The following is a 12,771-nucleotide window of genomic DNA, read 5'->3' on the forward strand; positions in this document are numbered from 1 at the left end:
GATTCAAGACTCCGAAGGATAGCTCCAAGCACATCGATAGCATGGATTCACAAGCCATGACATTGAAGCTCGGACGCGAACAAAGGGAGATGAGGAGCTAAGCTCTTTGGAGGTAGGATCTAGGATAGTCTAGGATGTAGATAGATCAGTTGTAATCTGCTATATGTGTAAGAATCTACTCTTTTCATAGTGTTGATTTAATGCAATTCGATGTTTAATGCTTTATAATCCTTCATTAGTGTTGTAATGATTTCGAGTTAAGTCACGTGCGAGAGTATTGATTTAATTTCTGAACTGAATTGCATTAAGCGCTCGAGTGTCTCCGGTCGAGAGATTGAGGCATAGAGTGTAGCGAACGATTGACGCGCGTTAATATCATTCGTTGTAGGTAGCTTCCGCCCGAGAGATCGGGGGAGTATCGACAACGAATAGAGTGGATTTTGACAAGAGATTGCGATTCACTAATTTGTCGATCTAGTTGTTAACACTTGAGTAGATTCCTATGATATAGTAGATTGTATGTGGTTTAGCTATAGACTAGGCGATTCCGATGATTCTACCTCGCTTTTCCATTATATCAAAGCACGTTTTCTAACAAATCATCACTCAACATACCCCCAACTTATGTGTATTTCTTGCATAATGTCTATGAGCACTATTCAACTAGTTTAATCACACAATCCCTGTGGATCGATATTTTTATTACTACGTGGTAATTCGTTCACTTGCGAAAATTTTCCATCACTAATGTATCTACATGTCTCTTAACTAAAAATGAAGAGGTTAAGCTGTGGCATCAAAAATTAGGACACCTTAACCTGAAGAGCATGAAGAGAGTCATATCTGAAGAAGCTATCAGAGGACTACCAAGTTTACAGATACAGGAAGGCAACATCTGTGGTGAATGTCAGATTGGGAAGCAAACCAAAGTGTCGCACCAGAAGTTGCAACACTTGTCCACTTTTAGAGTTCTTGAGTTACTACATATGGATCTGATGGGGCCCATACAAGTTGAGAGTCTTGGAGGTAAGAAATATGTTCTTGTTGTTGTTGATGACTTCTCTAGATATACTTGGGTCAATTTCATTAGGGAAAAATCTGAGACTTTTGAAGAATTCAAAAATCTTTGCTTACAACTTCAAAAAGAGAAAGACTGTGGTATTGTAAGAATCAGAAGTGACCATGGTAAGGAGTTTGAAAACTCTAAATTTGCTGATTTTTGTGCTGCTGAAGGAATAACTCATGAATTTTCTTCACCAATTACACCTCAACAAAATGGTGTGGTTGAAAGAAAGAACAGAACCTTACAAGAATCTGCTAGAGTGATGTTGCATGCCAAAAATGTTCCTTACAAGTTCTGGGCTGAAGCCATGAATACAGCATGTTACATTCACAATAGAGTAACATTAAGAAAAGGTACTGCTACAACACTGTATTACTTTCTTTTCTAGTTGTGTGATCATGTTGACTCAAAGGAAAGGGAATATTGTATCTCTCTATATACTGGTCTAATATTGTTTTAGCCAAAATTTGCCAAAGGGGGAGATTGTTGGGTTTTTGTATGTTGGCTACATTTTGCAAAAACATATTTTAGCCAAGTGTTGAGACATATGTGCTGACCCCAAGTGTTGTGACAAATGTTGGTACACTTTGGAACAACACCTGTCTCTGTATCTGTGCGCGCCAGCTAGCGGGTTTTAATTTCTACTCAATCTTTTGAAGATTTGATTGAAGAATTGTTTCAAGGTTTCTTACAGAGGAAGGCGCACGTGTTTAATGTGTTTCAGGAGGCAGCCAAACCCTAGTTATATTTTCTAAAGGAATTATATTTTTGGAAAATATATTTTTGTGTTTCAAAAATAGAACTATTATTTTCAAAAATATATCACTGCTGCCGCAATTTTAGAAGCCATAATTTTGTCTTGAAGCCCAAGTCGTTCTACTACTATAAATACGAAGGCAAGCATATGGTTTCAAGCATCTAAAATCGTGTCTTACAAAGCGTGTGTTTTTAGGGATTTTAGAGTGTTAATTGTGAGCCTTTCTTGTGTCTCATTGATGCAAGCTTAGGACCTGTGTTTGTTGAGTTGTAAGTGTGAACTTCTACTAAGCTTTGAAGTACGGAGATTGTTCTATTGTGTTGTGTGGTTTGCTCGCAAGCTTTTAAGCAAGAGTGAATCCTAGTTTCATAGGAGTGTGTCTCCACCTGTTGTAATCGTTGAGGTTTATAACAACGCTGTCTGTGTTGTTAAGGTGGGAATTGGGACGGGGTCTCATATCTAGGAGTTCCTAGGTAGAAGTGTCATTGGGTAGTGATTAAGTGAGAAGTTGTAAACGGGTGAGTTTAGCTTCGAAGTAATACTGCTGATAGTGGACTTCATTCCTGGATTGGTATCCCCCAGAGTAGGCTTTAGGCTGAACTGGGTTAACAACTCTTGTGTGTTATTTACTTTATTGTTTTTATTGTTTTATGTTAAGTACTCTGTTTATAGACAAGTGTTGGCGCACCGGTAACAACATCTGTCTACAACAGACAAGTGTTGATACACCTTGATCAACACCTGTCCACTGTGTGCCAGGAATTTCAATATGGACTTTTATATTTAACTTAGAAATTTATGTGTAATTAATTTTAAAATAATTTCTGAGCATTCTAAGTTATATATTTATTAAAAGTAATAAATCAAAGATAAGGACCATACTTACAAATAATTTAAATACTAAGTCTAATACTTTGATCTTGATGTTGTTTCCTCATGTTGAGCCTCCATAAGCTTTATTCTTTTATGATGTGAGTTTGTTATCATCAAAACCCAGCCAAGTTTAAGAAGGAAATCTTCTTCACAGACGTAACAAACCCGGCTTAAGATTCCATGTTCCGATGCTCCAAACCCGATTAAGATCTTCACAATTTTGAAAATAAAACTCATAAAGCCCTTCCCCAACGGAGTAATTTGCCATTTATCTACTGGAGCCCAAGCTTTGATGAGCTTCTCGCGAATTTCATGTAAACGCAAAGGCTTATCTCCCTTAGCCATGATCAAACGGCCATGGAGATTGTTCTTGCATCTATCCAAACCCGCTTTGTAAGAATCCTTTGGAATTTTAATAGATAATCTCTTTCCTTTTAAGCACGGTTTAGGGAAATTACCAACCAGAACGTCACAAACATTCTGTAGAGCTTGAGCAAACGATTTCCGTTGAGGCGAAAGAACAGGAACGGACAAAGCAGTGTCTTGGGGACGACCAGAGGACACATTGGCAGCAAGAATTGACCAAGGAAGATCCCTGGAACGATGATAAATGCTGGCAGCCATTGATACACAGTCATGAGTCGCACTCTGTTACAAGCGTGAAGAGAAATTGACTAATCTTTGCAAAGCTCAATCCAGGAAAACCTAGAGCCCCTTGACACGATTGATTCTCTAACACAATTTCAGAACAAAGAAAAACCCCAATCGATAAATCACAATAGTAGAAGACGCAAAAGCCAGAAAATATGAAGCGAAGAAAACCAGAGATCGACAGAAAACCAGTCCTACGGAGAAGTTAAGAACCGACAGTACTAAAGCACCAACAGGAAGCGGCGGTGATCGTGGTGGCTGGACGGTCTAAGAGCAGCGATGGCTGAAGTGTTGAAGCAGGAGTAAACTTCGTCTCACTCTTCTTCTTCTACATCGTTCACCGCCGGAACCTTAATCGCGAAAATCGCGTTCGCCGGAATCGTTGTTTCTCTGCGCCGAAATCGTCGTTCCTTTTGCGTTCATGTTCTCTGCATTTTTTTCTCTGCGCCGGAATCGTCGTTTGTTTCTCTGCGATTAGAAATTTCTCTGCGCCGCCATGGTTAGGACTTTGTGTTCTAATCTGCCAAAATAAATGATCTTTTTTTGACTGAACAATCAAATAACACACTAATATCACATTCAAATTAACATAAGCACACTTATTAAGTGTGAATAATATCACAGTCTAATTTCACAATTCAAATGAAATACAAACCCTAATCCCCCTAATTCCCAACCCATAAATAACACAGTGTCAGCATCTAAATTCACAAATCAAATCAATCCAAATCAAAATGACAAGCAAAATTTAACAATTTGATAATACAAAACCAAAACCCCAATTCCAAACTTTATGGGTAAAAATGATCATTTTTTGGTACGAATTGAAATCAACTTCAATTGTAAATACAAACCTAATCCCCAAATGAATGGTTTATGCCGTAAGAATTCAAAGCAACTTTAACTTAATTAAAAATCGATCGTTTCAGGGAAACAATTTGAATCAACTTCAATTAATAATATAAACCCAAATTCAATAATTTCAGAGGGTAAAATATACGAACAATTACCTGTGAAGTACACGACGATGCTTTGAACCCTAGAACAACGAACACGGAAGAGTTTTTGGGTGAACAACCAATGCGAATTACAAATTGACCAGGAACACAGATACGACATTGGGTGAGATGGAAGAAGTCGATTATGCTTTAGTTGATATCAATTAAGTGAAACGAATAAAACTAAAGTCTGACAGAGGGCAGAATAAGACTATGGATGGAGAAGATTAAGACGAACACGAAGAGTAGTGGAGGAATTTGGGAGGAATTAATGGACGACGACGAAGAAGGAGAAGGACGAAGAAGAAGGACGAAGACGAAGAAGGATAAGAACATGGAGGAGGACGAAGAAGGATGAACAAATTGGATGAAGAATAGGTGGGAATTTGGGATTTAGGGTTTTTCACTTTCAATTTTAATATGTTCAAAAAATAATGTTAAAAATGATAAATAAAAAGTGTAAATGATTTGTTGGGTTTTTGTATGTTGGCTACATTTTGCAAAAACATCTTTTAGCCAAGTGTTGAGACATATGTGGTTACACCAAGTGTTGAGACAGATGTGCGTACACAATGGAACAACACCTGTATGTCTGTCTGTTCGCGCCAGCTAGCGTTTTTATTTTATATTCAATCTTTCGAAGATTTGATTGAAGAATTATTTCGTGGTTTCTTACACAAAAAGGCGCACGTGGTCTATTGTTTCTGAAGGCAGCTGAACCCTAGTTCTATTTTCTAAAGGAATAAAATAACTTTTAGAAAATATAACATTTGTTTCAAAAATATATCTTGTGAAGATTGCTGCAGAATATATAAAAGATTTATTTCAAATAAATCTTTGTGCTTCAAGAAGATTTAATTTTAAAATATATTTACAACAAATATATTTATGGGAGGAATATTTGATGCAAAGAAAGATTTGGTAAAAATATATATTTTGCATCTAGAAGATTTCTTGGAGCTGAAGCATTGTGAAAAGCCCACGAGGCTCTACTATTTAAAGGGTGCTGCTAACCCTGTTTTATTAACCGAAACTTGAAGCTAAAATAGAATATCAATGATGTAGTCTTTTAAGGGTTTCGTGTCTTTAAGCCACTCTCTAGGAGAGTTGGTGTAAAGTGAACCACTCGGGTTGTGAGATGGTCACTATGTCCTCACTCAGAAACCTGTAGGTAATGAGTTGAGTATTGTACTTGGAGGAAGCTTTTAAGCAACTCCAAATTGTGAACTTAGTCGTTGGCTAGGTATTAATGTCATTGAAGTGTGTCTTCATCTTTGTCAAGGAGAATGTCTCCATTCTGTTGTTATTGAAATCCTTACTGGTTGTAAGGTTGAGGGGAGTGAGACGGGGTCTCATATCTAGGTGTTCCTAGGTAGAAGTGTCATTGGGTAGGGATTAAGTGAGGAGTTGTAAACGGGGGAGTTTAGCTCTGAATTAATACCGCTGATAGTGAATTTCCTCCTGGATTGGTATCCCCCAGATTAGGCTGTTAGGCTGAACTAGGTTAACAATTATGTGTGTCGTTTATGCTTTTCAGTATATGTTTTTAATGCTCTATTTTATTGTTCTTACTCCTAAGACAAGTGTTACGACAAGTGTCTGCACATCCTGGACAACACTTGTCTACTGTGTACCAGAATTTCATTTGGTATCAGAGCAGGCATCCTGTTCTGTATCTGGGTGAGATCCTAGGGACGATACTTTCTGGTTATGAACAAGTAAGAAATACTGAAAAGTTGTTTGGACTTGAAGAAGTTCATATTTGTTTGAATGGTCCCTAGAAGTGGAGGATGGACTATTCATGGCACGGTGTATAGCTTTGATGTTGAGCTTATGTATGGTTTGATTTATTTTCAAACCTATGTTAACCTGTTGCACCTGGAGTGTGGAATTTGTGCAAAGGTCATTAAGGTGTGCTTGAAGTTTGTTGAGGAGTTTTTCTGCTTTGAATTCCGTTGCATATATATATGATGGAAAACTCTTGGTGGTTTTGAGTGTGCAACACTCTGTTCTCCTCTGAAGAGGTTCAACTAACTTGTTGGAGATGTCAACGATACTTGAGGGTGATCTCAAGTCCACTCATAAAGGCACTCATATATGAGTTTGTTGAAGAGAGATCTAAAGGAAGTTACGAGCAATTTATTTTTGCTTCCAACCCTAAAAGCCAACCTCCAGTGGCTTTGATAAAGGATCTCTTGGTGTGTTCCTTGAGAAGGGGACTGATGTCCTCCCAGATGTTGGTACATCTGACCAGCAGTATGCAGAATCTTGTTAGATTTATTTTTACACTGGAAACTTATGGTTGACTTCTTGGGTGAGTTTATTTCTGATCCAAGTAAGTGGTAGTGCAGATGTGTGTTTTGCTTTTCCTGTGGAAGCTTGATAAAGGTATCTCATTCAGATTCTTTATGTGGAGGTCAAGCTCAAATGTCAAGGACATTTTCTCTGACATCTGGAGAATCCTTCTGATCAAAGGAGCCAGATTTATGGAATCTTGTTTATGGCCATGAAACAGATTCTGTTTGGAGGAGAGTAACTTGCGTATACCAACCATAAGTTGTGCAGCTATTGAAGGGGAGAATGTATAATTCTCTAGAGTGCTCTGAGAAGTTATTAATGAGGAGTCCTTAATCTGAAGCTAGGAGACCTTGAAGACATGTCAGGCGTAATGTTTTGACATCTTTATAATGAGAATTTATTTTTCTCAATATATCTGGTGGTATTTCTCTGAAACAGGATGGAGGTTGTTTACTCTAACTTGATATTATCAAGTTTGTGAGAGCATAGAACTCTTGTTCTGTTGTAGTGAAAAGAGCTTTATGGGATTATGAACTTTAGAGCTGCTTCAACCTATATCCAATGGTTGAATTGTTATCTGTACTTTGGAGTGTCATCCAAATCACCTAGGATAGGCATTTCAGTTGTTTCTAGCAAGGAGAAGTTATTATTTTTGGGAGCAAGGGATTATTGTGCTTTGGTATTGAAAGTTGATCAACTACTGATGGTTAATTCTCTTGTGTCCCCCTGTTGTTGTTGATTATGATGTTGGTGCTTCCACTAAGGCCACAAGTGAATTGCTGTTGATTCACTCATGGAACTCGTCCCTAAGATGGATGTTGTGTCAGATGTTGACACATCTATGGAACTGGAGAATGGTGTTGTGCCAAGTGGGGATACATCTGCAACACCTGAAACTGTAATAGATCAGAATGTTTCAGATATTTCTTACCAGATGAATACTATTGAGGAAAAAAATACTACAAAATTAATGATGACTGGTAATAATTCAGCTGATCACAGTGTTGTGAACTCTCAATTTGATGAGAGTATGAAGATTGTGTCTAAAAATCTTGGGGATAATTAGCTTGTTGGTGATCTTGCAGCTCATGCTCTGATTAGTAGTATGCTAGTTTTTGTCGTGATGTTTGTGGATGTGTTCTGCTATTAATCTAGTCATCCTGATCTAATCTGTTCTTTTGTGAGAATTTATTTTTCTCTGTCAATGTGCTATGTGGGCTGGGTGAACCCAATTCCGCTACTGCATGCCTCTAGTGTGTTTGTGTTTAAGTGAAAGAAGGTATGTCATGTATCTCTTTCTTCATTGTCTGGTGCACGCTAATCAAGGGAAATATGATTTAAATTCTTCGGCAAATGTTAATTCTGCTGTTGATGCTTCTACTAAGGTCAATAGTTACTATATTGATGAGTATATCAAGGAAACTGTTCTTGATACTAATGTTGTGCCAGATGTTTATACATTTGTGGCACCTGATACTGGTGTAGGCAAGAATGATCAAGATAATCCTGACCAGGTGGATACTACTGAGCAAGAAAGAATTCCAGTAGTAGTAAGGACTGATAATAACTCTTGTAATAAAGTTATGGGTTATTCTAAATCTGATGAGAGTATTAGGTCTTTGTTTGCTGATAAAGAACCTTCTGTTGACAAAAGTGTGGGTGATGATCCTGATGTTGTCATTGTGAATGACATAGTGGCTGGTGACAAGTCACTAGATAAGACACCTAGTGCTAATGTTGTAGGAAGAATCAGAAGTAGGGCTGGTAAAAATGTGACAACTGTCAATACACTTGTCCAGAAATCTAAATCATGAAAGGTGACAAGATTTGCTGGGAAGAAACCTTTGTATGGTCCACCAAGGACAAAGAATAATAATGTGTCTATTACTGGGAGAAGAAAAAGAGTCTGAAAAGAAAAACAAAACCCTTCTATTAAATCAGACTTTGAAAGGGAGATAAGTATAGCTACATCTGGTGGCACATTCATAAGAAGTTTGAAAGGAAGGAAGGTCTAATGAGAACAATGTCTGATCTAGGTGACTGTTTTGATAAGCTGGTAAGGGAATTTGCAGTGAATGTTTGTGACAATTGTGATGATCCTAAAAACCCTGAGTATAGCAGGTCTGTGTGAGAGGCAAGTGTGTTCATCTCTCTCCCTCCATAATTAACAAATTTTTGGGAAGAAGTGATGAGGAAGTAGCTGAGCTGGAAGTCACAGATAATGAAATTTGTAGAACAATTTGCTGCTGTTAATTAGGTTCCTACCACTCATTCCAGTAATGTAGCCAAAGAATTGGTTAGTTTCATTTATGTTGTTGGAACTAAGGCCAGGTTTGATTATGGTGCTTATGTCTTTTATGCCACTTTGGAACATGCTAAATCTTTTGCTCTACAACTACCCATAGCATTTCCTATTTTACCGTGTGGTATTGTTCTTGACCAACATCCAAATATTCTTGTGGATGTTGATAGTCCCTCTAAAAGAAGAAGTAAGCTCACTGTGGATAAGAAATTACTATCTGGGACACATGTAGATGCTGGTGTAGGTACATCTGTCCAGCAAAAGTTGGTGCTCTCACTAGGCAGCAAATGATAACTGACTTAACTGAGTCTAGTAGAGCTCTCAAGAAACTGAAGACTGTGATGATCCTTTGAGTAAAGAATTCATGAAGGTTTTTGACATGGGTTGATGTGTTGAATTTTTACCTGCTGTGATTAATAAGTTTTTGGGCAGGAGTGAAGAACCTGAAGTTGAGCATGCTAAGTCTTTGGCTGTGAAGATGCCAACAACATTTCCCACTGTGCTTTGTAGTATTATTCTTGATCAGCATCCAAGTATTTTGATCAGCTATGATGTTGTCTGTAAGAGGGAATCTCCTCTCACATTGCACTATAGACTAGTTGAAGGGACAAATGCCTCACATAATGTTGCAACATCTGGCACGAAAACTTCTGGGTTCATGACCAGAATTGAGATGATTGCTGATTTGATGAGACCTATGCAAGTTGGAAATCTTGGTCGAAAAAAGTATGTCTTTTTAGTTATTGATGATTCCTCCAGATTTACTTGGGTAAATTTTATTAAAGAAAAATCAAATACTTTTAATGTCTTCAAAGACCTTTGTCAAACGCCTCCAAAGAGAGAAGGAGGCTATAATTATTAGGATCAAAAGTGACCATCGGAAGGAATTTGAAACTGCTAAATTCTCTAACTTCTGCTCCTCTGAAGAATTAGCCATGAGTTCTCATCTACCCTCTATGAGCTTTGGAAGGGGAGAAAACCAAATGTTAAATATTTCCATGTGTTTCGGAGTAAATGCCATATCTTGGCTAATAGAGAACAAAGATGAAAGATGAATCCCAAAAGTAATGGTAGGAATGGTGATCCTTTTGTTGTTGTCAATGAATCTCATACTATGACAGGTTTATATCTTGAACCTATCAAAACCCCTAATTTTGAATCAAATGTTGTTACTCATGTTAAAGGTTTTGTTAGTTCAAATGTTGTGGGTAGTGTTAGAACATCTGTCAGATGTACCTCTGAAACTTTCAATATAGTATGAATGTTGCTGTTGTTGATGACACTGTTGTTGAAATTGTGCATGTGTCATCTTCCAAGGTTGTTGGTTCTGACACTTTGTCATCCCTCACTAAAGTTGTGGTTGAGTCAACCAAAGGAACCTCACATAAGTCTAATGTCATATCGGATGTTGAAACATCTTGGACCAACCCGTTAGTGTTGTTGAAACCTGTTCTGCAATCCCCCAAGCTAATGCTGATATGGTTCTGAGAGTCCTCAATCTAATGAGGATCAACTAATGGTGGTTTGGAGTATTGAGGTTTTGAATGTGGTAGAAGAAACTGATCTTGATGATCTTCCACTTGACCAAAGTTGTTGCTCAAAGTGTGACTAAAAGAGAACTAGCATGGTATGATTGTTTGTGTGGATGTGCATTCTGCTGGGAAGTATTATATGTGTTCAGATGTGTTATGATCAGATGTGATAATGCTCAGATATGTGATGATCAAAGGTGATTACTACTATTGTAAGTGACTGTTTCAGACCTGTTTCTGAAACCTCTAGTTTGATATTCTTATGTGATGACAATATATCTATTGTTGAAGGTATATGTCTCTTGAGATTGAAACTGAATAATACTAATCTGTGTTGAATAACTTGTCTGTTCTGGTATGAGATGTTGTAACATCTGTCTCAACATCGTGTTATCTCAAGTATTGAGGATGATGTTCTGGGCATCATGTCACTTGACAGGAAGAAAGTTGACATCTCTTCTGTGAAGGTGTGAAAACACAAGAAGGGGGGGGGTTGAATTGTGTTTTAGCTAAGTTAAAACTTTTTCAAGTTCTTAACTCAACTACGTTAGCAGCGGATAAATAACACAAATAAAAGCAAGAGAGAGAGAGAGATCACACAAGCAATTTATACTGGTTCCTCTCACAAAACGAGAGTAGTCCAGTCCCCTTGCACTTCCAAGGGATTTCACTATAATCACACAAGATTACAACTGCTCAAGCACACAAGCAAGAGACTTCTCAACAATGCTCAAGCACACAAGCTAGAGACTTCACACTTAAGCACACAAGCTTAAGTTTCACACTTAAGCACACAAGCTTAAGTTTCCTCAAGAAAATAGTAAAGTATATAAAAATATACAAATGCTCTTAGATGAACCTAAAGAGAGCAAATACAAATAGTACAGAGTATTTGACTAAAGTGCAAAAACACTTAACCGAGGTTCAGAGCTTGTATATCACAGAGTTCAGAGTTTGTTCAGCGCACTTTCAATTCTTGATAATTGTATATGTGTTGTAGCTGATTCTTCTAGTATATATAACACCAGAAAAGAGTCGTTGCAAAAAGAACCGTTGGAGTTGATAAACTTTTGTCTTCAAGCAGTCTGTCTTGATGCAGTTTGGTTGTATCCAAAACTAAGAAAGAGTTTCAGTTACTTTGACTACTGCAGAGTGGACTTTCCTTATTCAGCTAACAAAACTGAAGACCCACGTTCTCAAGATAGGACAGACAGAACGAGAGTAGCTGAACTGATCAGGCTTGAAAGGCCCTTTTCTTCATTGGTAGAAGAGTTGACTAGCAAAGGGAATCTTCACAGATTTCAAGAAGCTCTTCAGAGTTTGATGAAGCTTGTAGTCAATCAAGAAGTTCTGAAGTCTTCATCCTCTGAATGTTGTAACTTCTGAAGTCAACATCTTCTGAGTGCTTATGAACTTCTGAATTCACATCCTCTGAGCTTCACTCAGAGCTTGTCTGATACTTATATCTGCGCACTTAAAATAAATTTTTAGTCCTTCCAATTGTTTATTAATACTTTGTTATCATCAAAACCTTTATAGATTTAGGGGCTAATATTTTTAAATCAATTTTGTTCCAACAATCTCCCCCTTTTTGATGATGACAAACATAAGTATTAATTGACAATTGTTGTTAAATTAACTTATCATGTTTCTCTTAGGTTTATGAGGTTTGCAAGCTCCCCCTAAGATTGATACTCCTTAAAGCCAAAACTTTAAGTTCTATCCATGATATTTAATTTAGTATAAGATTAAGATAATTTGAAATAAACTAAATTTCATATCTTTCTTTAGAGTGAGAGGTTTGCAAGCTCTCCCCCTAAGTCTCATAAGGCTAAGTTAAAATTGCACTCTTAACTTATCCTTACTTATGAAATTTATTTCAGTTTCAACTAACTTAGTCTCCACCTTGAAATACGTAAAACAACTTAAAAGTAACAACTTTTAACTTAACGGATAAAAGCGAGATAAAAGCATAAAAACGTGGTTTCAGTTTTGAACTTATCACTTATCAATTAATGCGTAACTACTCCCCCTTTTGTCATTATCAAAAAGTAAAAAAAAATTATATAACCAAGACAGTCAAAGAAGAAGAGTGGTTGTTACAAAGGTGAATTAATTTTAAAACGAAAACCAACGCGCTCAAAGGTTTATAAAAAGGTGAACAAGTTAACATGCCTTCTTCAAGTAAAAACAAGAATAAACGAGTTAATCAAGAAGGATTAGGAAGAATGAGAAGATTCAGCACACGCATTGCAGAGTTTAGGAGAAAGAAAGACGACGAAAAACGCGAAGAAGAT

Source organism: Trifolium pratense, linkage group LG5, assembly GCF_020283565.1.
Source record: "Trifolium pratense cultivar HEN17-A07 linkage group LG5, ARS_RC_1.1, whole genome shotgun sequence".
NCBI classification, from domain to species: Eukaryota; Viridiplantae; Streptophyta; class Magnoliopsida; order Fabales; family Fabaceae; genus Trifolium; species Trifolium pratense.